The sequence below is a fragment of the Corvus kubaryi genome, unplaced genomic scaffold, assembly GCF_017639235.1.
Source record: "Corvus kubaryi isolate FWS band 111438036 unplaced genomic scaffold, C.kubaryi_AGA036_p1.0 37260, whole genome shotgun sequence".
NCBI classification, from domain to species: Eukaryota; Metazoa; Chordata; class Aves; order Passeriformes; family Corvidae; genus Corvus; species Corvus kubaryi.
Window position 1 is genome coordinate 5,140,095 of NW_024581077.1, and position 25,183 is coordinate 5,165,277.

Consider the following 25,183-nt stretch of genomic DNA (forward strand, 5'->3'; position numbering starts at 1 on the left):
AGTAGTAGTAGTAGTAGTAGTAGTAGTAGTAGTAGTAGTAGTAGTAGCAGCAGCAGCAGCAGTAGTAGTGTATTAGTAGCAACAGTAATAATAATTTAGTAATAAGATAATAATTAATAATAAGTAGCAAAATAACAATAATAATCATGAAAAGAAAAGAGATTGCTAAGGCCCAAGAGAAACAAGTGATGCATAATGCCATGTTCATCATCCACTGACCAATTCCCAGTTCATCCCCCACCACTGAGTGGCACCAGGCCAACTTCCCCCAGTTTGTATACCGGGCGTGACATTCTACGGTATGGAATATCCCTTTAGCCAGTTTGGGTCAGGTGTCCTGGCCATGTTCCCTCCTGGTTTCTTGTGCACCTGCTCACTGGCAGACCATGGGACACAAAAAAGTCCTTGACTTAGAGTAAGCATTACTCATCAACAACTGAAACATCAGTGGGCTATCAACATTATTCTCATACTAAATTCAAACCCTGCAGCAGTTTTATCTACAAAGAAATTTAACTCTCTCCCAGTCAAATCCAGGACAACAATGGAGAAAATATTATCTCTTCTTTTAATAATTTTTCTTTATAGTTTGGCTGTCGTAATCCAATGCTCAATGACAAACAAATCCCATTTCATTATGCTAATACATCTCCACATATTATTTTGATAAAAGAACGTGTGTGCTATGTTTTCTTCAGCCAGAAATCCACTATTACTTTAAGAAGTAGAAGATAAAAATGTTTGAGCATTAATGACTTGCTGTACCCCCACTGACGAGTTGTGCAGCAGAGCAGCTGAAGGCAATCATGTGCTGTACCCCTCTGCAGATATTTAAATAGCTCCTGGGAACCCGCTTCAATGTCGTTTGCAAGTTTGCCAAGCAGACCTTTATTGATCAGAATGTCAATTAAGGTATCTCATACACTTGCATTAAGTACCCTGTCCAAGAAATTGTGGCAGAATGAAGGCTATCAAGGCTGATATTAGGCTGTCAGCCCATGAATTTGTAGCTCCTTGAGAGCACAGAGAGAATCATTTCAAAGATAAAAATGCACCAAAGATTTTGCACACAGCAGCTATATGTCATGTTCTGCTGTCCAAGCTCATTCCAATATTTTCCTTTTAAGAATAACAGAAGTTCTCAGCTCTCATTAATGAAATCTATAGCCCAGTCTCATGTGCAAATAAAAAGTTAACTTGCAGAGCTCAGAAAGGGAATTAGATCTATATGAATTAAAAGCTCATGAAGGCAAAATCTGACACTGAATTTTAAAGAACAGAGCAAAACTTGTATTCTGGCATAAGATCTCAAATTCCAAACCCGTTTCCTTCAAAGTGATGCTGTCAGTTTTTATTTATATTTCTAAATATAAATACTTCTAAACCATTTAATGATGGAGTACTTCTTAGAATCTTTCCCTCGTAAATGAATAAAGGAAAAATAAATCTAACAATGAGTTTAACAAGCACATTTCATGCATCTGATTAAATTTTTTAATTTAGTTTGATTTATTCTGTCCCTTGCCTAGCTCAAATTCAGTAAATAATCACAAGCAGGCCTACCAACCACATCTGCTCTGAATTGTTTGCATGTGAGGAGCACTCTTGACACAACTTTAGAGCTTTCAGTGAATTACAAAAATAATTATTTGTTCATCAGATGAAATATTCATTAAATCAGAAATCAGCTATATTTTAAAAGATTTTGTATGAACTTATGCATTTGGATATAATGGTACCTCTCCAGCAGTCCATGTCCTTCTCACACAGTATGTCCAGAATAAGGTTACAAAACCCCTTGCACAGAATTGATAGTGCAAAAATAACCTTTTATCTTGGAAGGTAAAAACAGTCCTTTCAGGTATTTTAGGGCAGATGAGTTACCACTTTTCTGTTGTATGTATTCTGTACAGTGCCCAAAGCACAGAAAATCACCCTACCCCTACCACAATGAAGATGCTGCAGAGGAGAGGAAGGGGGAACATTAACTTTTGGTTTCTGCTCTAATTGTGTATATTTTAGCTACTGTAGGGAAAGTGGGTGTCTGATTCAGGCATACTCTTCTCTGAGGGAGAAGGGTTATCTTTAGACATTTACATTTTCTAAGAACCTTCCATTTCTATTCTAAGAAAAGCTTCATTTTAGTGGAGTACAGTAGACTTTGAGAAAAAATAACTGTGTTGTTGATTGAATAGGATGTATAAGAAATTCTGCTTGGAGTGACTTCTAATGTCTGCTGCATTAAACCATTCAAAAAACATTTTATAGGGTCAATGCCAAAAAAACCCCAACCCAACAGCCTTTTTGTAGAAGCAATAATGAGGTGATAAAAACCGTGCAACTTGTGCAACCACAAAATTGCCTTTGTCTCCCTGTTCTTTCTGTGCTCTTGAGTTTAAAAGCCTGGGAAATGCTCAAGGAAAGATTTCTCCTGTTTTATAAGGAAGGGGTAAGGACTTATAGGAGTAAGATATTTTTATTGGGGAGGAAAAAAAGGAACTAAGCCCCAAAAGAACAAAGCAAAAAAAAAAAAAAAAAAAAAAAACCCAAATTTCCAAATTAAAATTCTTTTTTTTTTTTTTTCATTAAAAAAAGAAGAGCAGGATGATATAACAGGTCCAGAGCTATATCCCTGACCACAGTCTGCATTTCTGGGCTTTTATGTTCTGTATACTGTTCAAACCAATATTTTCAGCACATTTTCTCATAGTAAAAATAACATAGTAAGATAAATATCCTTAGGGGATCCTGAGGAATTGTTCACAGAGAGATTGCATAGTCATAATACTAAATCAGCCCATTCCATACTTGTACTCTTCTCTGTATCCTTTTTGGGGGGCAACATGTGCTGTTTGGGTACATATATTAGAATATAGATAATGGACATCTAGAAGAGGCATTCTCAAGGTGACTTGTGATTCTCGTAGATATGTTCCAGATCCTGGTTGGTTTTATCACAGCACTTACAAAAGGTCAGTAGCATTATCGGAAGTAATGTTTCACTTCTGATTTCACGCATCATCTCCTCAAAACTGCTCCATATTCCTTCTTTTAAAGCAAACTTTGGTAATAGTGACAAAGTGGTTTTCTGGGTCACCTTGAAGTAGCCACTTAAAAACTTCTTAAACCAGGAGAAACCATAAAAATGCCTCTGTATTTTAGAGGGCTAATGTGGATGAATAAATCAAAGGCCTTCAGTGAATGCTTAATGGCCATGTGTCACTATGAGAATCACTGCTTTTTAAGAAATGGGCGGATGCTTATGATTTATATCTTTTAAATTAGTAAAAACCTTTTCAAAGGATTCTCTTAAAAATGAAGAGGCTTTATTTACTTTCTTTTTTTTTCTTCTGTACAATTACTATCTCATAAGGGCATCAGGAAGATAGATCAGGCGTTGGTACTAGATGATCTTTAAGGTCCCTTCCAATCCAAACCATTCTATTCCATGATTCATTAATGTTTATTAGCCTGAGATACCATGGTGATGAGCACCAGAGAAGCATCATTGAAATAATTAGTAGTTTCTTACACTGTTCAGGCTTTGAATAATGGCATTAATAAGGGTAGAGAAAGTTTACTGTACTGAAACTGAACAGTTGGGGGTTTTTTTTACAAATTAAAAGCCACATGGTGGATGGGAGCAGGGCAGGGGAAACAGAAAATATACTGTTCTGGAAAAAATTTCTGCACTTTTGGAATGTCTATATGTCTGGCTTTCTTTGTTCTCTATTTATACATGTGTTGAGAAAGGATTCATTATCCCAATCTACTGTCATTATAAATCTCCACACAAAGCCACCTAATTATATAACATCTTTTATATAAATTTATATAACATTTTCCTCCATGAACACACGTTCCTTGTTATTCTATCCAAATTTCTTCAATATTTGTATGGAAGTCAAGTGAATAGAGAATGAAAAGGAAAATTTGTAAATCAGAACACATCTGGATCTGCCTTGATGAAGTGGAAACATCTGAGCTGTCACCTCTAGATACATCAGGTCGTGGGTAAATTGGCATAATTCTCATCCAGATAAACATGTATGCCAGAAGAATATTTTCCCCATTACCAACACACACATAACCACAGAGATATGGAATCATATAGGACATGTATGCTTACTTATGTGCATAAGAATGTGTATTTACACACATACATTGTATATAATGACTTTCATGTGTGTGAATGTGGATTCATTGATTCATCAAATAAAAGCTGAATTCTATCACAGTTCTAAAACTCTTTACTGTTGAGCTTTTTTCAAAATTAAATATAAAAATAAATTATATCCAGTAAAAAGAATTATCCACAGCTTTTAACAAAAATATTTACTTATAGCTAGGCATTTAAAAAAAAAAATTTCAAATGAGCTTAATTCATACTTTCTCATTTTCCCCAGGAGTGCACTCCACTCCTGATCTACAAGCAGGTTGCTCAAGTCCACTGTTGCACCCATAAAAGGGTTATATTTGTGTAAGCAGATGAATGAGAGGCTCCTCTTTAAATCTGAAACCATACACAAAACTGTGTGTTTTGGGGGCACAGAACTATCACCAGTGACATCTAGTTTAGATATGTGACCAGTACTGTTTTCAGCTGGGTTAGAGTTAATTTTCTTCTTAGTAGCTGGTACAGTGCTGTGTCCCCCAAAACACGTATTGTTCCTATTTCATAAATATATCTCTCAGAATCTGTAATCAAACCATACACTATGCTGGAAAAGCCTGCATGAAAAGAGATTATAGGAAAGTGTAAGCAACAGTCATTTGTGTTTTACGAAATGACTGGTGGAAATCTGCCCCTGAAGACCTGATTCTTAAGACCTATTCTTATTCTTAAACCTATTAGTTCTTCTATAAGAAAATAGAACTCCTTTCTGCCAGCCTTGGCTCACCTACTTTAGCACCTGGGAGGATTTACAGTGCCAAGTACATGGAGTATACATGATCTGGAGAACAGCTCTTTTCATCATCCACAGCTGAACTGCCAAAATCCCTAATCTGTTCTGAAAATCTGTCATACTGTCTGACCTAAAAAGTTCAGTAGCTCATTAATAACCTTCAGAGCTACCCAATCTCCTCTGCAATGTGTGAGTTAATGATGGATGAAGCACCCAAAGAAGCAGCTACAGCAGCAGAGAAGGAAATAAACAGGCTGGCATTGCCCTTACAGCATTTGATTTAGAGCATGTGCAGGGGCTGAGTAAAGGGTCTGCAGAGGTTTGACTAGAGTCGCCAAGGCAGTTGGTACTGCAAGAAAAGGTCAGAGGAGTTAGACATAGCTGGATTGTTCACAGATGTCTGATGCTGTCAGTTTTATTTGAAATAAATAAATACTTGAGTTTCAAGGGGTGAATCAGTCAGATTCCACCACCTAGATGACAGATCGCTAGGATTTTATTTTACTAATGTTTGTGGTTCTCTTGGAAGCCCTCTACATGGACATTCATTGTACCAGGAGCAGCGACTAAACCTGCATTTTTTCATAATCTGATTAAGAATAGAATTTCAGGACTTGAAAAGACAACAGCCATGACATTGTATCTCTTCTTTTTGTCATGTCTTCATTTAAAGTTCTGGCAGAGAGCCTGATCTCTGTTCCTGTGCTTTTTGTGACTTATATTTGGTAAGAATGGAGTCATCCGTAGGTTACTATGTCATTATTTCTTCAAAATCTGTGTAAGTTTAGCATTCAAACACAAATGAACTTTGTCATAATTTCTCCATTTATACTTGTCATTGCTTACCATAAACATCACAAACAGCTGCACTAAAAAAAAAAGAATCACCTGGTCAAATATTTTCCTGCTGTTTTAAAGGAAAAGCAAACTTCCATTTTCCTGGAGTTTTTATAGTGCCAACCACTGTGAGAAAGCAAATGTTCAAACCTGTAATATTTTCATTGGGAGCAAAGTATTTATGTTTAAAACAATTGCTTGGCTTCCTCGTGAAAGTAAAGCTCTGCTACCAGAAATCCTTAGTCTTTCTTTAAGCTAGTGTAAAATAAATGTGAAAATGTGAAAACTTTGTCGCTTGGAGAGAGAGGATTTCAAGCAAAGGCTGCAAGGAAAATAAGTGCTGACATCTGACATCTTGGAATCAGACACATATTTTTCAGAGAATCATGTCTTATGTTCTCTCAGAAAGAACACCCCAGGAATCAGAAGCCTGCTTCACAGCATAAGTTCTTCTCTGTGTTTCAAGGATTTTCCAGAGTTAAGGATTTCTTTTTCTCTGGTGAAACCAACACTGGCTTTACTAGGCAAGCAGGTGATTTTCTGAGTTGACAGAAGTCTTCTAGTTCCTGTCATATAGATGGTAATGAGGTCATGACCAGCTTTATGGATGTAATCCTTACATTTGGCTGTGGTTTATTATATTCATCAACTAGTGGGTTTCTTGAGAGCAATTCTCTTCGTGAAAGGTGCTCACAGAAAATAGCAAATTAGTGCACTACCACAGAAGTCCTTACAAATTAATTGAGAAGCAAAGTGTTTCAGTGAAGAGACAAGTATTGGTGTTCCCAAAAAAAACGCAAACATCAGCAATGAACCTCAGAAGTCCTTATTTACCTGAAAAATTACTAGACTTTCTTATTTCATGTTTGGAATAAATTTTCTCTGGACAAAAGTGCTTTTAAGATATGGATACTGATAACACTTTGACATCCTCTCTTGTCTCACATTTAGCTGTGTTCAGGGTCAGTCAAAGTATTCCAGATACTTTTGCAAATAGTTATCAAGCTATGAAATTGTAGGACTATGGAGCAAGTTGTTCTAGACTACTGTTCTTCACCTTCATATGTCTTATCATCTTGAAGAAGGACTCAGCTGTAGAGGAAGTTCTGAACATCAGGAATTTATGTATCCATCTTCTGAAAAGAGGTAAAGAATGGACAGACTAAAATAAGATGGCATTTAATTTGCCAGAAACTTTAGAATTGCCTAGCAGCCAAGAACATGCTTAACTAATGGCCTGCGATAATACTCATCTTTTCTATTTTTTTTTCCGACTTAGCAATACCAGTGTCAGCCTCAAAGTATTGGTAGTAGTGCGGGAACTTCTAGAAGACTTTCACAGTGATAATGAATGGACTCCAGTCATAGGGCACTTGGATCAAAAATTTTCATGTGGACTATGTTGCTTGCATTTGTTAAAGTAACTGGGATTAGATGTGGTACTGTGAGTTGGCACAGGTTTCGATTTTCAAACGTGTGAGATAGCCCCAAGAGTTCCCTCCTTTCTTTACAGGTGTCATTCAAGGCTGATGTTTCAATAGTAAGAACATCTATTTGGACGTCCCTTATCTGTGTCTATTCAGTATCCCAAAGGTCTGTAATGATCCTTATGCAAACAATTTTTTACCTGCAGAGCAGAACTGAGCAGACTGAGGTAGTTCAGCTGTAATATTGTTTAATAACTCATTTCAGGACTGATAAACAAAACTTGCCCCAGGAAAATTATTATCAGAAGCTTGCTCTCATAGGTGAGTTTGGAGCCCTGAGACATGCATGCCTGAATGGTGACAATCCCTGTGATATCTGTCCCATATGTAGTTACAGTGTACAGGCATGTAGTTATCTTATCGATGTTCAAGATACTTAGCAGAAAGAAATCTTCTTGGAAACACAAAGCAAAACAGATAAATGGCAAAACAAAAGGAAGACACTTAAATTACATACTAAAAATGGCATCAGAACGCACTTGGTTAGAATATTCATCTACAGTAATGCTGAAATTTGCTTGTGATTTGCAAGATCATTCTCCCACTTCCTAAAGGACATCCCAAGAGACCTTTTCTGAAAATTGATATGTGCCTTAAAAAAAAATTGCAGAAACAACATCCTGCTTTCTACAAATCAATCTGTTTCATTGAAACACATAGTTTCAGTAAAAAACAGTTTATCTGCTTTCAGTGCCCAAATTTTCTTCTGTTTGTAAGCTTCAGTGCTGTTTTCAGTCTCATTCATAGAGATGCATCTGGTTTCTTTTCTCTTTCACGTTTGATATGTCCTGTGCTCTAAGTGCTTGAAGATGTGAGTATTTCACATTTGGTTTTTTGATAGTCTTCAGTATTTCAACCTTATGGTTGCCGTCATCTTTAAGGCTGTGCAAGCATCAGTCCACACGAGTTAAAAAGCATTTCAGTACAATGAAAGATAAATTCAGTAAATAGGTAACAAGAACTTTACAGTATATGTTTTGAATTCACAAGTAAAATTCAATAAAAAGCATTAATCTATATTACTCTAAAGCTCAATGATTTTCAAGGATGTCCACACTGGATAAAAATATTTATGGTAGTGCAGCTATAAAAGCATTATTGAATAAGGGGATGTCTGTTCAAGAAAAGGCTTCAGGGAAGCAAGGTGCTTTTTTTTAATGAAACAAATCCTTAAACTCATCACTAAAGCCTCCAGGTAGGAAAAAGTCCGTTATTCAACAGAAGACATTACACAGTTATATGAAATTTAAAATCTCTTTTTAATAGAAGTCAAAGATAAGTGATTTAGAAGAAAATCCCCTTGTTCTCCTCTCTTCTATCCTTCCTTTTTTTTTTTTCTTTAGAGAAATGCTTTTTGCAAAGGATCTTATTCAAAAATATGAAAGGTAATGTATTGAAACACTGTAAATTTAAAACATTTCAGAGGAGGTTTTAATCAGAACTATAAAGGACATATATTTCAATATGGAATCTCCATGCATATAAATTTCTACATACTGCTCCGTAGCAGAAAGAAAAATGCTGTTATTTCACCTCTGTGTTGCAATTCCCTCTATTCTCTGTTATAGGGATTTTGAGTCTTAGCAGCTCTTTATGGAATCTGCTTTTTTCATCTCGAGCTGCAAATAGATCCTCTTATGTGTCAAGATCCTCTGGAATATCCCCCATCTGGTGTGCAGTGGTGAGTAATCTGAAAATCACCACAGAAATATTTCTTACAACCTAATCAACAAAGGAAGGAATCCAAAAAATTCATATTACATTTTCCTATGCAAAAAGAGAGAACATACTTCTCACACATGGTTTATTGATTATTAAAAAAAAAGCTCAGGGAGTGATCTGTGGAAGTGTTCAAGGCCAGGTTGAGCCCTGAGCAACCTGTCCTAGTGGAAGGGGCATTGGAATGAGATGATCTTTAAGGTCCCTTCCAACCCAGACCATTCTATGATGCCCTAGGCTAAAGCTTCTAAGGGAGCAGTTTGCACACAACATGGTGTTCAGAACTCCTTCGGGTGCACGTGCTACTGGCACTTCAGGTTGTCTCCAGTCATGACTGCACCCATTTTCCTGTGGAATATTTTGGATCGAAACCATAATCTCCCAGATTTCCTTTGTTCCCTAACGTATTTCTTTACACAAACCTTTATCATCCTGTTTCCTTGAACTGTGACCGTGAAGCTTGGCAGTTCAGGTTGACTGAACATCAACTAAGTGTCTTTCTTGTTTTACATACCACTGCTTTTTTTTTTTTTGTACTATCCATCACTTAATCAGAAATACCTTTATATTGTCATCTAAATCAAGAGTAGGAATATTAAATAGCAGTGGAACAAGAGTGCTATTATTGGGTGACCTTGTGTAATGAGTTCTTCTTGCACAAAATTAACAATTGCATTTTGCAATCTGTTAGTGAAGCAGATTTAATCCTTCTATCATAGGATTTAAGCCATCCATCTTGCATAAAATTTAATTTTTAATTACAGTGTCATGTGATACTATGTTAATTTTTCGTATAAATTCTACTATACTGTACCTACCAGCATTGTAATTTTTATTTTATTTTAAGGTTTTATAAAGTCTGTCTTCCAGAATCTTGGTGCTTCAGATTTGCAGCTATTTTTGACTATTGGTATCATAAATGGAACTGCTGGATGCAAATGAGCCATGCCATATAATTTAGAAAATGTTTTCATAGTTGCTGTTTCAGGTGATCTAATCCAACCCTAAATTATTTCACTAATTTACTGTGAATGAAGGCCTTTAGATAATATGCCATTTGTAGACCTTAATCTTATATAAATCTCTGGTTTAGGTTTCTCTAAAAAAAAAGAAATTAAATATAATGCCCTTTAAAAGTGTAAATAGCAAACAAGCATATTCTGTTTCCTTCCCTCTGAGGTTTCTTTCGCAGTTTCAGATAAATCCCTCTTTTTGTGAGCAGCATGGTAATTGGAATAAGTATTCAGTACTTTCTCCAAATTTATTTTACTCCTCTCTCTTTTCTGTCTCTCTACTCTCTTTTCCTTTGCAGGTTTTATTAGTAATATCAACATCTTATCTATCTTTGTATCCTATCAGTGGGGACCTGCTGTTGCTCCACTCACACATTCTCAATGATTCAATATGATTTTTTCTCATTCTCCTGATGATTTAACATATCAGCCAATACTGAAATCCTATTTTCCAGTGTTAAACCATTGTCCTTACACAGATGCCTCCAAAATTGCCTGCTAGTTATTTCTTCTCATTTGAGTATTGTAGAATTCACAGTAGGTCAGAGGAAAAACACATTTTCTTTTAATACTGGAAGAAGAACCAGTTCTGTTATTTCCATGTTGAGTTCGCAAAGACTGAAATTCAGAAATGTTCATATATTAATATAGAATCACAGAATCACAGAGTGGTTTGGATTGGAAGGGATATTAAAGGTCGTCTCATTCCAAACCTCTGTCATGGGCAGGGACACCTTCCACTAGACCAGGTTGCTCAGGGTCCCATCCAGCCTGGCCGTGAGCACTTCCAAGGATGGGGCCTCCACACCTTCTCTGGGTGACTTGTTCCGGTGCCTCACCACCTTCACAGTCAAGAATTTATTCCTAATATGTAACCTAAATCTACTCTCTTTCAGTTTGAAGCCATTTCCACTTTTCTTGTCACTTGGCATCCTTGATCAAAGTCCCTCTCCAGCATTCCTGGATCTCCTTTAGGTACTAGAATGGCCCCTGTAGCCTTGTCTTCTCCAGGCTGAACATCCCCAACTCTCTCAGCCTGTCTCCATGGCAGAGGTGCTCCAGCTCTCTGAGCATCCTCTCATGGCCTCCTCTAGACTCACTCCAACAGATCCATATAAGTGGACTTTAAGTTCTCAAAATATAAAGTCTTTTACATGTACAGAAATTCTTCCTAGATATAAGAAAACTATTTGTATAAAAAGTTGCAGATGTCACAGAGTGATGCAACTCAATTCTGAGGAACCCAGGGACCATATAGAGACTTGTGTAGGTCTGCCTAGAAATACAAGTTCAGAGCTGGTAAAGGTCACAGAGTCACTGTAATTTTCAGGGCTGGAAAGATTGTGCCATTTCACCCACTTTTGTACCTCTGCAAGGGTCACACCTTGTCCTCAGAAGAGTCCACGTGTCCTTGTAGTCACAGATATTTCTTATTATATAGAATAGATGAATCAGCAGGACCCTCCAGTCTGAATCCTGAATGAATCCAGTAAGAGAATTTGTAGAAAAGTTGACATCAGATTTATTTCAGAGGGGCAGTCTAGGAACAGATTTCTGACATGGAGTCAAGGTAAATCCACAACATTATCGGATTAGCCTTTCTTGAAGTTTAATTAAATTGGTTTTCCCTCTATTAACTGTTATAACTAGGAAATGGCAGACGAGAATGAAACTTCATCTCATTACAGTTTAAAAAGTTAAATCCCTTCTTGTGTCTCTAATGCTAAGAAATATGCATTATTTTATATTAATCAAGCAATTGGATTTTAAGTTAGCAACTTCAGAATTTGTCCTTTTGTCCCTGTCTCATCCACAGAGGTTACCCACTTTTCAAGTGTTCAAACCATTGCTGGCTTGGGTGATCAAATAGAAAGGGAAGAAGCCTGTTCTGTAAAGCAGGCAATCCCAAAGTGAGCATGCCATACTAAGCTGAGTGAGAAAACAAAAAAAAACCACCAAAAACACAACAAGTGTAACAAACTTTGTCACCTTCTTCACTATCAAGTATTTTGAGCTATATTTAGATATGGGCTACAAGGCTTCTCCTCTTTATCCCTTTTCAGAAAAAATACTTTTAAAGTTTCTTCAGTTTGAGAGCATGAGGAGGTCTAGTGAGTGTGACAGGACAATTCACAAGGAAATGGATCATAAGGTTGCAGAAATATTTATGTATTACTACACTAGTGCACTGCCAGTGCAGAAATGCCATTGAAAAATACACTTCTAGGTTGGAATATGAGCTTGATCAGAGGAACAGGGAGAAGGTAAAACAGCAAAGGTGGATCTTAAAAATGGAACATATCAGATGAGTATCCTTCTAATTGTAAACTCCAGAGACCTGAACACAGCACCCCAGAGGATGCCTGTGGATGCCTGGCTCTCTGAGGCACTCTTAGGCCTCTGCAAAACATGACTTTGGTAGAGCTCATGCAGCCTTGTTCCTGCTGTGCCCATGTGAAGGGGAAAGGACATGGTAACAATAAGAATTTTCTACTTCATGGACAAACTGAGAATTTTGGTATCAATTTGACAGTGAATCACTTAGAGCAATACAAAGATTGATACTTTATTGCCCCAGATTTCAACTGCAAAAAGTGAGAATGTTCTCTTGGCTGTGTGTAGCTAACTGAGGGCTAGAGACTTCAATGAGACATTTTTGGCCCATCTCTCTCTGAAGGTCTTGCAACGGGAACAGAGGCTGACCTGTGCATAGCTCCTCTGTGTTGTGAAAGTTGGGTTAATGATCTGTGAAAGGTGTCTGAATTAGACTGGGAATTGCCTCTGGTTCATACTACCTCCTGATACATGCTTCAGGTTCATTTTGAAGAATGCTGCCTGGACCTGTCCAAAAACATGCTTAAAACCATTCTGACAATTTCACAGCATAAGCAATTGAAATCCAGTGCCTCAGAATACTTCTTGGTGCTTTTTAATTTATTGGTATAGATTTAGCTTCTGTCACTCATATTATGAGCTCTCTGGGAAAAAATAACGTCCTTGTCTTGCTACTTCTCTATACTGAAAATAATAGAGCTTGATGTGTTGATCAGAAGGGTACTTCCCATAATGATAATAATTATTATGATGGATTAAGAGATAAAAAAAACTTTTCTTCTCTGAAAAATAACTAGTGGATATGTTCAACTATTTTTTTTTTTAAATCTTTTGTGTTTAAGAACTTTACTGGTAATATTGGCACTCACATTGTAGAGGTATCTTTTGTTATTCTCTTTTTTTTTTTTCAACAGAGTGATTCTTGTTTCTATGGTGGACTAAAAGAGATACTGCCATACAGCTCTTCATACGAGTTATTTTGGGTCTGACCAAAAGTAATATCAGAAATTCAGAATAATGATGATTACCACAATGCTTGTAAAAGTGTTTTGCAAAGCAGAAGACTGTGATAGGAGGCTTCAATGTCATTGGTTTATATATGACTGAGAAATATTTAATTTGTTGATTAACAATCACCAGAAAGATACTTTATATTTTCAAGATTATGAAAAGGACTAGCTTTCAATGTACTGCTCATCTAACCATTTAGTAATAATGCTATGTGGGAAAGATAATCACATAATTTACTAAGTAGGTTGTCCTTGCCCTTGAATTTTGTTTGATGCCAGTAACATCATGCTTTGACACCAGTAAGGTCATGCCAATTCATACAAGCTCATTTGGCTCCTAATGCATTCAGTTATAACAAAGACTTCTGATGCTGAGTAAGGAACCCAAGACAGATATTGAAGCTATCATAGTTTATCACAATTGTATAGTTCTTTGTTTATCTTTGTGTGTATGAGATGTAGCCTTGATGACGAAGCTCAAGGATACTTTTCTTATTTAATTGTATGTATTATTCTTAAGTATTTTTATTTAAAGACTACATATTTTTCTTGTTTCATTTTCTCTCTGATATCCATAATTTTTTTTTTTTTTAATTTCTTTACTTAATTTAAGGTGTCTGCTACCATGTCAGAGAACAAAAGCTTCCCCTCAAATTAAAAATTGCCTCATTGGTAAATGATGTGTTATGTTAGACAAATAGCCCCAGTTCCTTTCTTTTCCATTCTGTAAAAGGCAGAAGAGAATTTTATTTTATTCTACAGAGGTTTAAGGAAGACTGATTCTATGGATTGGTCTGGAGATACTATCTGAAGGTTTACACAGAAACCTGTGAGAAGTACTTGGTGTTCACACTTTCTGTAAGATGAGTTGTCACTATTTTTGAAAACTTACAGAAGTTAGAAAACAGTTTGGAAATTTAAAAATAAAGGAGCTTTCAGCACACCATGTATATTCAGCATTTCATTACTATTTACTAACTTTTTTTTTAATGTGGCTTTCCAAATCACACTTTACCTAAAATTGTACAAAACATTTCTGAAATATCTGACAGAATTTTCTAATTATTTTAGTACACTTCATACTGCCTGTAGTGAAAGAGCAGGGTCACCAGGCTTTGCAAAAAGTAAATATTTTTTATTGAATTCTCTTCACTGCACTTTGAAATTATTGAAAGGAGGAGAACAAATAAGTGAAAGAGAAGTCCACAAGCTGGATATCAGCAAGCTGAGGTTGTATATCAGTGTTACTGATTTACCAAAATATGAATATCGATCTAATATTGATATCCAACTGAGATGGACAAAAAACCCTCTAACAGTTTAGAGTTAGAAAGTGCATGTTTTATTTGGCGCCAGGCTCTGCGTGGGATAGCTCCCTAAGACACAGGCCCCAATACAAGCAAACATGATACCTTTTATTTCCAAATATTATGAATATCCAAAATACAAAATGCATATTCATAACATTAACACCTCCTATTCTCAGCTTTGTATGGAAATGAGCTTAAATGTCATTAAGCATGCATAGTGTGTGCTCTGAATTGAGTCAGTGGTCTTGAATTGGGTCAGTGGTCCCAAAAAAAGATGAAGTAACTCATCTTCCTCATTTTGACCTTTTTGCCTCTCTGAACTTTAACAATCCTAATTACTTTAGTGACCTCTAAGTTTCTTCTTGCATGACTTTTGAATAGGTTCTCACAGAGGGAGGAAATTGGTAATTGTCCTTGTTCCCTAGACCAGCTTACCAATGTTTCTGTTCCTTGTTCTAAGCACAGCTAAACAAGCATACAAATGACAGATCATCAGTTATTTGGTAATCAGTTACTAACATCTTAAAACCCATTTCAGGTCCAGCTCTCTTAACTATTTTAATTAACTCTAGCTGGGCCCGAATTCCTTCCTCTAACAAATTTCAACACAGCTAGCCTATAACTAAAATCTTTATGTTTCTTCTAAATCTATGTTTCATTATCACTATTCTGACTCAACTACATCTATATTTGCAGATGTAGTTTGGTGACAGCCACTGGACAGTCCCCACTGCAGGACCACTTGCTCCATTAGAAAAATGAACCTCACAGATCATTCCTGTGCTCTATTGTATTGTGTGTCCCTGCAGTGGGAATTTCTAATGGGCTCAGCTCTGCAGCTGACAAACCTGGCACATGCTGAGAGTCATGGTTCTTCAAGCCAACAAACCAAAGACTTAAACACACCAGCTGTGCTTTGCAAGCCAGCGTAGAGCATCAATTGCCTAAGGATATTTCTTCTTTCTCTGTGGATATTGCCACTGAATTTTACCCACTTCCCACGTCTCTGGATTAAGCTAATGCTGCTTGTCACAGGACATTAAAAAAAAAAAACAAAACCAAAAAAAACCACCAAAAAAACCCAACCTCAAACTCTTTCACATTTTCATATCAGCTTGGTCACACAGTCACAAATATATTGAGACTCCTACACATCTGTTAGTTTTCTTTGATTACCGTAGCCTCCAAAATTTCAACCCCTAATACTACAATCACACTTACCAGTGTGACAGTGTTCTACAAATGCTTCATCCTACAGCTTGAAACAATCACATCCATGTCACAGACCCTGCTAAAAAAAGTTAAAATTAGTAATTCTGGACGAGACAGTAGTTAGCAGGGAGGGACACAGAAAAGTTATAATATGTGATACATATCTACAAATATAATTATTCAGTTCACTATATTTACTATCAAAGTTATGATTATTTGGTCTCAATCTTCTCTTTTCAAATTATTTTTCATTCTCCTTTGAGGATTAGGACTAAGAGATCAGAAACCAATTTTGTAGAAAATTATCTCTCACTGGCCACTGGCTGCTGCAATCATTGTAGAATGACTGTGGCATTCTTTTGTCTACTTTATTGTGTGGTTTTGTGCATATAATTTCCTGACAGAATGAAGTCAACCACTTAGAATTTTCTCATCGATTTTGTTGTCTTTTTGGTTTATGGAAAACATGACTAATCTACTAAAATTTTGTCTTTTTATCTTCTTTGGATGAGATGTTGACTGTGAAATGGTTTACAGTTCAGAATCACATATTTGGTAAAGGCCAGGGAAGAGGTAATAACAAAACACCTGCCAATAATATGCACAGACAATGATCATCTACTTGCACTTGGGGGACACAGCTCTTTCTCCAAGCACAGCTTGGCTGGGACTTCTCTGTGTCCTGGTGCATCTTAAGAACCAGTTCTCGAGACATGAGTTCATCCACTCTACCTGTCTCAGTCCAAATATAGATAAAATGTACATATTTGGATTTCTGTTGATTGGCAGTGTTGTTTTATGGTAATTAAATATAAAATAGAATACTTGCCTGGGACTATGTACTAATTTTATTACAATTTTCCTAGAGTCACATTAGTTTAGGCTTTATAAAAACTCTAAAATTCTGCTTTAAATGAAACTCAATTAAAACCAATTTTTTTCTTTTCTATTATTTTTTCCTTTTCTTCTTTTTCTTTTAAGCAAGGAATTGAAAACATATCTGACACCACCAGCATAGGAGTTCACACCACTGAAATCAAAATTATTTCTGTATGTCTGCTGCCAGCTCTGAATGGTTTGGGTTTTACTCCAAGCCCAGAATAACTGGCTACTTGGATCATCGTTTGAAACTATTTCCCACTCAATTCTGCTTACAGATTCACAGAAGCATTTTTCTTCCTTATTAAAAAAGCTAAAAGTAAATGTTCTGCTTAATACTTTGTTTACAATTAATCATTTTGCTAAATTAGGATCTCTGTAGAAAAAAAATATTTGAAACACAAATGAAGAAATTCCAAGTACACCAGGAAAGAAAAATATTTGTAAGTTTAAAATGACTGAAGTAGCTAAAAGTACTTTCACCAGTTTATCAACCAGCTGAGATACACAGAACAATATTGACTGTAGAGCCCATAATTGCACTTTCAAGCTGCTGTTACACTTTTGAAGTTCAGTTTATTTGTTTTTAAATTACCTTCTTTCAGCTATCTCCTATTTTTGAAGTGTGATAATGATATTGGCTGACATCACAACTTGTTCAAGATAAGAATTATCTGCTGTTGCAGAAAGTGAGTTTATCTGCAGCAGAATAATTCCTCAGCCAAAGATTATGACCCATTTCAAAGTTCAGTTGAATGCAAAGTGTTTAATACTACTGTTGATTCTTGGTTTGTGTGTGAACATTTCTGTCCTGACAAGATGTGCATGAAAGACAATCTCTGCCCTGAAGAAGGAGAGATTTTTTTCTTCAAATCAATGAAAGAAATAAAAAAATTAGAAGAAAAACAGTGGTACAGAGAAAGTCCTTCGACCAGAGTGCCACACCAGATTAATTAAAATTAATGCATGGTGACACAAACTTTCCTGAGGTTTAACAAAATGGTCATCAAACTCTGCTGAGCCTTAGAATCATAGAATCATTAATGTGTTGTGTGCAAAGCCTACAAGCCCACATAGGAATGGCAGCATGAAGTGTTTTCGGAAGTGGTCAGAGATTATTTAGTCTCTCTACGCTAACATTCCAATTATTCCATTATTATTAAGTGAAAATAGTGTCCTAATGCACAATTTCAGTTTTATTGAAGCTAGAGTTCATCGTTTGGGCTGTACCAGAAGGGAATTCATGCATGTTTTAGAAACACATAATTTTCTAGAGGATTTATTTTTGTCTCAAACTAAGAGATGATTGTAGAAAAAAGCCAGTTTAGTTTTAAATATAGGAACATTTACACATTAAACATTTTTAGAGCATGTTTTTCTTAAAGATTTCTTTGGTTCTGCTTTATAAATCTTCAGAATAAATCTTCAGGACTATGTTTTGTTTTACAGACTTTTATTTTAAAGATCACATTTAGTTTAAACAATTTCTAAAATGCTTGACTCATTCCAAAGTGGATTTAAAAATCCACAGCCTCATCTGCCATTTCTTTGCCTTCTCAAGCAAGGTAGACAAATTCAATGAGAGATCTCCAAATCAAGTTAAAAATCCTAAATAGAAAGATTTCCGCTACCCCATCTTATTTAGCTCTTGATATATATCGGTTTAGGCAATAGAGGTGCCCTTAAATCCTATCATGATAATCATGTTTAAAAATCCTCCTGTCATATTTAAATCTGTTGTGATTTATAAGTCCTTTTCAAGTTTTATGTTTCTGGTTTTCACCCAAAGGGAAGATCTATTAAAGAGTTCTGAGTTCATTCTGAGTTCAACCAGATGGCACATTTCACGTGACAACATCAGCTGTGGTAAATTCTCACAGTGAACTTCAAGACAGCCCAAGTATCATTAAATGCCTCACCACATGGCTCAAAATTGAATGTCCATGCTTCAATGTTCCAGTTAGGAGCAGTATAGAAAGAGCAAAATGCATTATTTCTCAATAGATTCAAAGCAGTAAACATATTTCTGTTGCTCTTGAACTTCATTCCGTGAACCTGCAAGATGGATAAGGAGTTAAAGTAAAGGTTTTCATCTAAGACTTAGTGGAAAAGTTGGTCATAAAATCAAAATAAATTGACTTCCATTTTTCCTTATTTAAATAAGAATCATCACGGGGACATGATCTGCGTTTCAAGCTTAGGTTTCTCTGTAGTATGACCAATATAAACTTTTAAGACAGTATAAAGAAAAGGAGTAAGCTATTTGCAGAGCAGAGCAGATCAGAAGGTCTTGTTGGTCTTAGAAAACTTAGGAACTATGTGATGCATTTTGCAGTCCTGTTTAATTTGCTTGCACAGTCTTTATGTCTGTGTATATTTTTGTGTATTTTTATACATTATTACCTATATTTATGTATCTGCCAGTTTCTGAAAGTTCTGTTTTGTATTGCAACAGATTTCCCTGGGTGCTTGTGCCTTACTGAAGTAATTTGTGCAACAGATATTGCAGATGCTTCATGTCTTTTTGTAAATTTAGATAAATTAAAGGGGAGTGAATCAATCCCAAGTACTGAATAGCTTCCAGTTGCAAGCAGTGAACAGTCAGAAGGGACTAAACTGGCCACAGTTCTCCAGACTGGATGGGTCCATAGAGTATATGCATGATAAGGTATCATGAAATTATAATGAATAGAGAAATGTGGGTGTAAAATAACTAAACGAGGTGATTTTACTCGGTAGACAACTTAAACAGATATGCTATTACAATATATATAGTATAGCTGTGGGACTCAGTACAGTAGAAACCTATGTCAGTACTTAATGTTGAGATAAAGTTGAAAAAGCAACTGAATTCATAAGAAAAGGAATCTCTCCAGATCTAACAAACAAAAGATAACTTCAGCTCAAAAACTCTGCAAGCTATAGGTTAGCTCAAATCACTAGGGAAATATACGGTGAAAACATCATATATGTGTCTTATTCTTAGACACTTTTTCAGTGACTTACCATTCAATACAGTAAAACAGAACTCACAAATATGCAAACTTCTGCTCTTGTTTTGAAAGGACATTCCTCACTTCCCCTACACCATTTTCCTAGTGTCTTGGAGCTCTGCAGGATTGTATAGTATGAGATAAACAATTTTAAACAAATTAGTAGTTCTATTTATTTTTATATATTCAATATCCTAGGGACTTCCCTAGGGGGAGCGTTCATTGTTCAGTATTCAGAGCTTAACAAAAAGTGAACAAGCCTGTTTATGGTAGCAATAAGTATTTCACAGGATACCTTAAGCATTTCAGAAGTTTTGAGGATTTTGAAATTTCATTCCCTCTTCTCTTATGTCAAAGAGATGAGTACTCACATTAAATGGGCAGTACTATCACAGCACTCTTCTGAGCTATTGGAAAAGAGTAGATCCAGTTATCCTTGTCAAGAATCATCAGGGCTGGAAGTTTGCAATCAGAAATTCTAGTCTTGCATGTTCAAGAACTATAGAAGCATTTAGTTGATTATCTCATTTGAAGGCTTTGTGAGGTTCACAACTGAACCTAGAATAGTATTGTCAAATCCAAATTTGCTTATTTTTCTCACAGAACAAGGAACATGCATTGCCCCAGAACCAATTTTTGTCCATTTTTTTGTGTTCCTGCTATTTTAAATTCAATGGGGTGCAATATAACACAAGTATTGTGTCATTTTCCAGTCCATTGCTTTTCCATACCTTTTTTCAATTCTGCATGCAATAAAGATGATTCTTGCATCAAAAGAGGACAGCAAAGATAATTGTAACAGTTTAACATGGCTTAAACAGCCTTGTTCCCTGACCTGCTCAAACTGACAATTCTGCAGCCTCTGGTGCTATCAGTAGACAGCTCTACATCACTCTATCTGGCAGTTTTCATTTTACAGCATAGGTGTTAAGTAGTTAAAACCTAAAAGAACCCCACCATTGCTAGTAGAATGGGAAAAAAATCTACTAGAATAAGGAAATATCTCTACAGAAGTGTATACCAGAGAAAACAAGATTTCTCCTTGCCCAAAGCCACTGAACAGCTTCGAGCTAAACCAGAATCCAGAGGTACTTTAAATTACTTGCTCTGTCTACAGCAAACAGGATTGCAACATCTGTAACTGTTTATTTGTCTGTGACTGCAATTTTCAGCTCAGGGAAACTTATTTTCTAATAAGAAAGCTTTTAAAATATGTTTTCTTTAATTTTCTAGCCTAACTAGTGCATTTCCACACTAGGAAATTTTCTCAGGACAACCCTAATGAGGCTGCTGCTGAAGCACAGACATTCTCTTCTTTAGGAGATATTTTTGTTAAAAGAATCCTCTGCTCTGTTGAGTGTCTGACTACACCCAGATTAGATAAAGCCAATTAAGCACTTACTACATAGCAAAATGAATATCTAACCAGTTATGTACGTGGGAGTTATTAGAGGAAGTCAAAGGGTGACTTCAGTGAGCAATCTATGAGTACTTTAGTATCAAATCAAAATAGATGTATCCAATAAAGATGAAAAATAGGAAAAAATCACCATAACTCTGTTAACTCCATTCCTATTTACAGTCTGATTTATTAAATATAGCCTTGAAGGAAACTTCAAAGAGTCTTACTTATTTATTTCCATCTGTTGTCTTTAGATATTCCTTCCTTTTCAAAATTTTATAACTAAACGTGGCTAATACCTAAGAGAATAGAATTTTAATTTTTTTCAAGTTATTCCTGTTTATTGGATTTATATCAATTGCAATTATTGCATTACTCTTGGTATATTAGCATGACAATCTCTTATATTACTAATAAGAACAAGAAATCGAAATTTTCTTACTCGTCTACAGCATTACAGTTTTGCCCCTCTATTGACTGAATCAAAAACATTAAGGTAGTCCTTGCAGATAATATAATATGTATACATGTATACATTCACAGTTTTTTCATTAATGCAAAGTAGATTTTGTAGACCCAGCTTTTCATAAGCTAAGTAAAAGCTCTCTTTGTGCAGAAGATAGGGGACTGTGGGAGCTATAATTTTGTATCATCATAAAAATAACCATCAGAAAAATATTATTAGAAATCAAATAATTTGTTCTCCTCCTATAATTTTTTGGAACACGATGTTTTCATGAGACTTCGTCCAAACTTATTAGCAATAATCATGTTTTCTTGCTAGCTGTGTGACTCCCTTCCTTCTTGAACTTACGAGGTCTAAATATAAAAGATTTCAATGCTTTCTGAGGTGCCTACAAAGTTTGTACAGAAATCCTGTAGCTCTTATTTTCTGTTTTTCTTCATTTGTGCATGTATTATGTCTGTTTTCAGACAAAGATTTCCAAAACTCATCAGCCAGTAGTAAAGGCTGTAATGATTTTACATCTTACCTTCACACAGTCATTGAACCCTCATTTCACTTGTTTTCTAGAGAAACAAAGGTCTAGAGCCCTCTGCTGCACTGGGAACTTCTAAGGGTACTTGTGCAAATCATTTCGAAGTCATTTCAGTCTCCAAGGGTAAGGGAGATGTTGTGAGGCTGCACAAACAAACCAAAGGGAAAAGAAAGGAAAAAATAAAGGTAGTTATTAAGTAGTTTTTAAGATTTGTCACTGAAATTATATGATTAGGTATCACCTGGAAGAAACAGAAATCTCAGATACCTTGAAGACATAAATAAGATGAAGTCTATTTTTTACCATATTCCTCACAACCTTACAATATCCTAAATCCCAGAATCATTACAACTGTTTAGGTTGGAAAAGCAATCTAAGATCATCATGTCCAGCTGTTTACCCCAGCACTGCCAAGTCCACCACTTAACCATGCCCCTAAGTGTCACATCTTCATGTTTTTAAATACCTCCAGGGATGGTGACTCCACCATTTCCTTGGGCAGCCTGCTCCAGTGCTTGACAACCCTTTCAGTGAAGAGATTTTCCCTAAAATCCAAACTAAATTTCCCCTGGTGCAACTTGAGGCCATTTGCTCTTGTCCTATTGTCTGTTGCCTGGGAGAAGAGACAAACCCCCACCTAGGCAGATGAGCTCATTTCAGACAGTTGTAGAGAGTGATAAGGGCCCCCTGAACCTCCTTTTCTTCAGGCACAGCCCCAGCTCCCTCAGCTGCTCCTCATCAGACCTGTGCTCCAGACCCTTCAGCTCTGTTGCCCTTCTCTGGACATGCTCCAGCACCTCAATGTCTTTTTTGCAGTGAGCGTCCCAAAACTGGACACAAAACTTGAGGTATAACCTCACCAGTGCCCAGTACAGGGCTATGGTCACTGCCCTGTCCTGCTGGACACATTATTTCTGATACAGGCCGTGATGCCATTGACCTCCTTGACCACCTGGGCACATGCTGGCCAATATTCAGCTGTCTGTCAACCAACATCCCCAATGGGTATGTTTTTTCTTCTTGGTTAAAACAGTAATTTTCTTTTCTTGGTTGTCCATGGTAATTTCTGTACATAAAAGATAATAGAAGATTTGAAAAGAAACCTCAACACATGAAGAGTAAGGGTATATTTTGACAAGTTTTTGAGCAAAAGGCTCAATATATCATGTGTTCTGTAAAGTGCACTGAAATCATAATGGATCACCCTACTCAATAATTTCCTTCTGAGCTGGCTGTAGATTTTGTTATCAGATAGGAGTACTTTTGAAACCAGCTGAAGTACTTACACATCCTGTACCAGCTTGCTCTGTAGCTGTGCTCTTACCAGTCATCTTGTGTCACATGCCCCAGTATGAATTTTGCTCTTCCCTAAAGTCAAAAATGGTAGGGCACCTTTGCAATTCTCTGAATATGCTTCCAAGTGAGCTTGGAATTAGGTTCATCACCTGGAAAAGCAGAAATTCCCAAGTTCAGGAAGGAATAAAAAAAATGAAGTGATATTCCAGGTCCTGTCAATGAATGAACAAGAGAATAAAGGCTCTGGTCTGTGTAAACAGACGTCTGGGCTCAGGAATTTATTTTGTCCACAGTTTTTCGCCTGGATTGCTGAATCTAACCTGTCCCAGAGCCCATCAATGTCTACAGTCATTAAGAAAGCATTATAAGGTATGTGTAATATTGTAAAAATATTTACTGAGGAATCCACCAGGGCTTTGTTTCAATCAGTTCTTTTGGTATTTAAGTAATCTTTTCTATTAAACTGTCTGACTGCATATGGCAGAGCTTGACTTATGCTTAAATGATATTCCAATGAGAAATAAAAAATGAGCTGTGATTCCATTTATAAAAGAATGCATTAAAAAGCATACTTTGAAGAAATGAATCAAAGGAGTATGAAGAAAAAACCCTAACAGGTTGCTAGTGAAATACACTTTTTGTATTTGGAAACCAAATTAAAATTCAGCTATTTAATTAAGAACACTCAAACACAGTGCAGTTACCCTGCATTTAAATCTGTGCAGCTAAGACCAAGTTCTGATCTTCTGTATCTTGACTGCTCTTCAAATAAGTATAATCAAAAATGTTCAGAGAAAAAGGGCTGTGGCTAATGCCATCAATATTGACAATAATTTTTTACTTACTACAGCACTCAACCTTTCTTGTTATACATTTCCACACTTTTTCATAATACAACACATTTTCAAAATAAGATATATTCTTTGCACTATAATTATGAACATTTTCAAGTAGAATGCATGTGAAAATAAAAGACATAGAGTAAAGATAACAGAAGGGAACAGAGTTACAGGGTTATTCAATCTGGTTGCCTTGCCATGCTAAAAAGCAAAGTGAAGAAAGAAATAGAGGGATACGAGTGACAGATTTTTGTTAATGTATTCATCCTGCTGTATACATTAGTGCACATTCATAATGGTAGATTTACAGAGATATTTATCTTACAGAATTTTTTGCTCCTAAAAAGCACATATTAAGAAGTCTGTCAGCTCATTGAAGTGATATACTTACCCTCAAACCAGTATGAATTGTGATCAGAGCAGCATATGCATTGATAAAGAATCATGAGTCTTGCTTCTTAAACCCAGCTAATAGATCTTGAATATTTATGATTCATGCAATCCAGATAACATACAAAATGTTTTTCTGAGCACTTATATAACCTACAACACCAAAATACTCGAATCTTCTTAAATAGTTGTCTTGACAAGACCACAGTTACTTGGCAAAAAGTTGGGAGAAGTGGTTGATAAACCAGATGGTTGTGCTCTCAGAAGGACCTGGCAGTTAGAGAAACAGCCTGACACAAAGCTCAAGTTCACTGAAGGGAAAGTGTTAAATCCTGGCCACAAGGATGATGAGCCTCCTAAACCAGCACAAGCTGAGAACCAACCAGCTCCAAAGCAGCTTGACGGAGATGGACCTGCGTGTCCCGGTGGACAAGAACTTGAACATGCGCCGTCAGTGACTGTTTGTGGCATGACATCGACTTCCTGCAATGTATTAGGCAGAAAAGTCACAACAGGTTGAGTGAGGTGTTTCTTCCCGTCTGCTAGAGGTCCTGATA

General features: G+C 36.2%; 2 long non-coding RNA genes across 2 annotated transcripts in view; one reads left to right on the forward strand and one right to left on the reverse strand.

Moving 5' to 3' along the window:
- Positions 1–25,183, forward strand: part of LOC121662687 — a 485,325-nt gene that overhangs the window by 426,191 nt on the left and 33,951 nt on the right. The window lies entirely within an intron of this gene.
- LOC121662688 lies at positions 15,693–22,612 on the reverse strand. The gene is made up of 3 exons (XR_006015378.1): positions 22,096–22,612; positions 19,715–19,819; positions 15,693–18,763 (listed from the first exon to the last, which is right to left on the reverse strand). It is a non-coding gene; the product is annotated as an uncharacterized LOC121662688 (long non-coding RNA).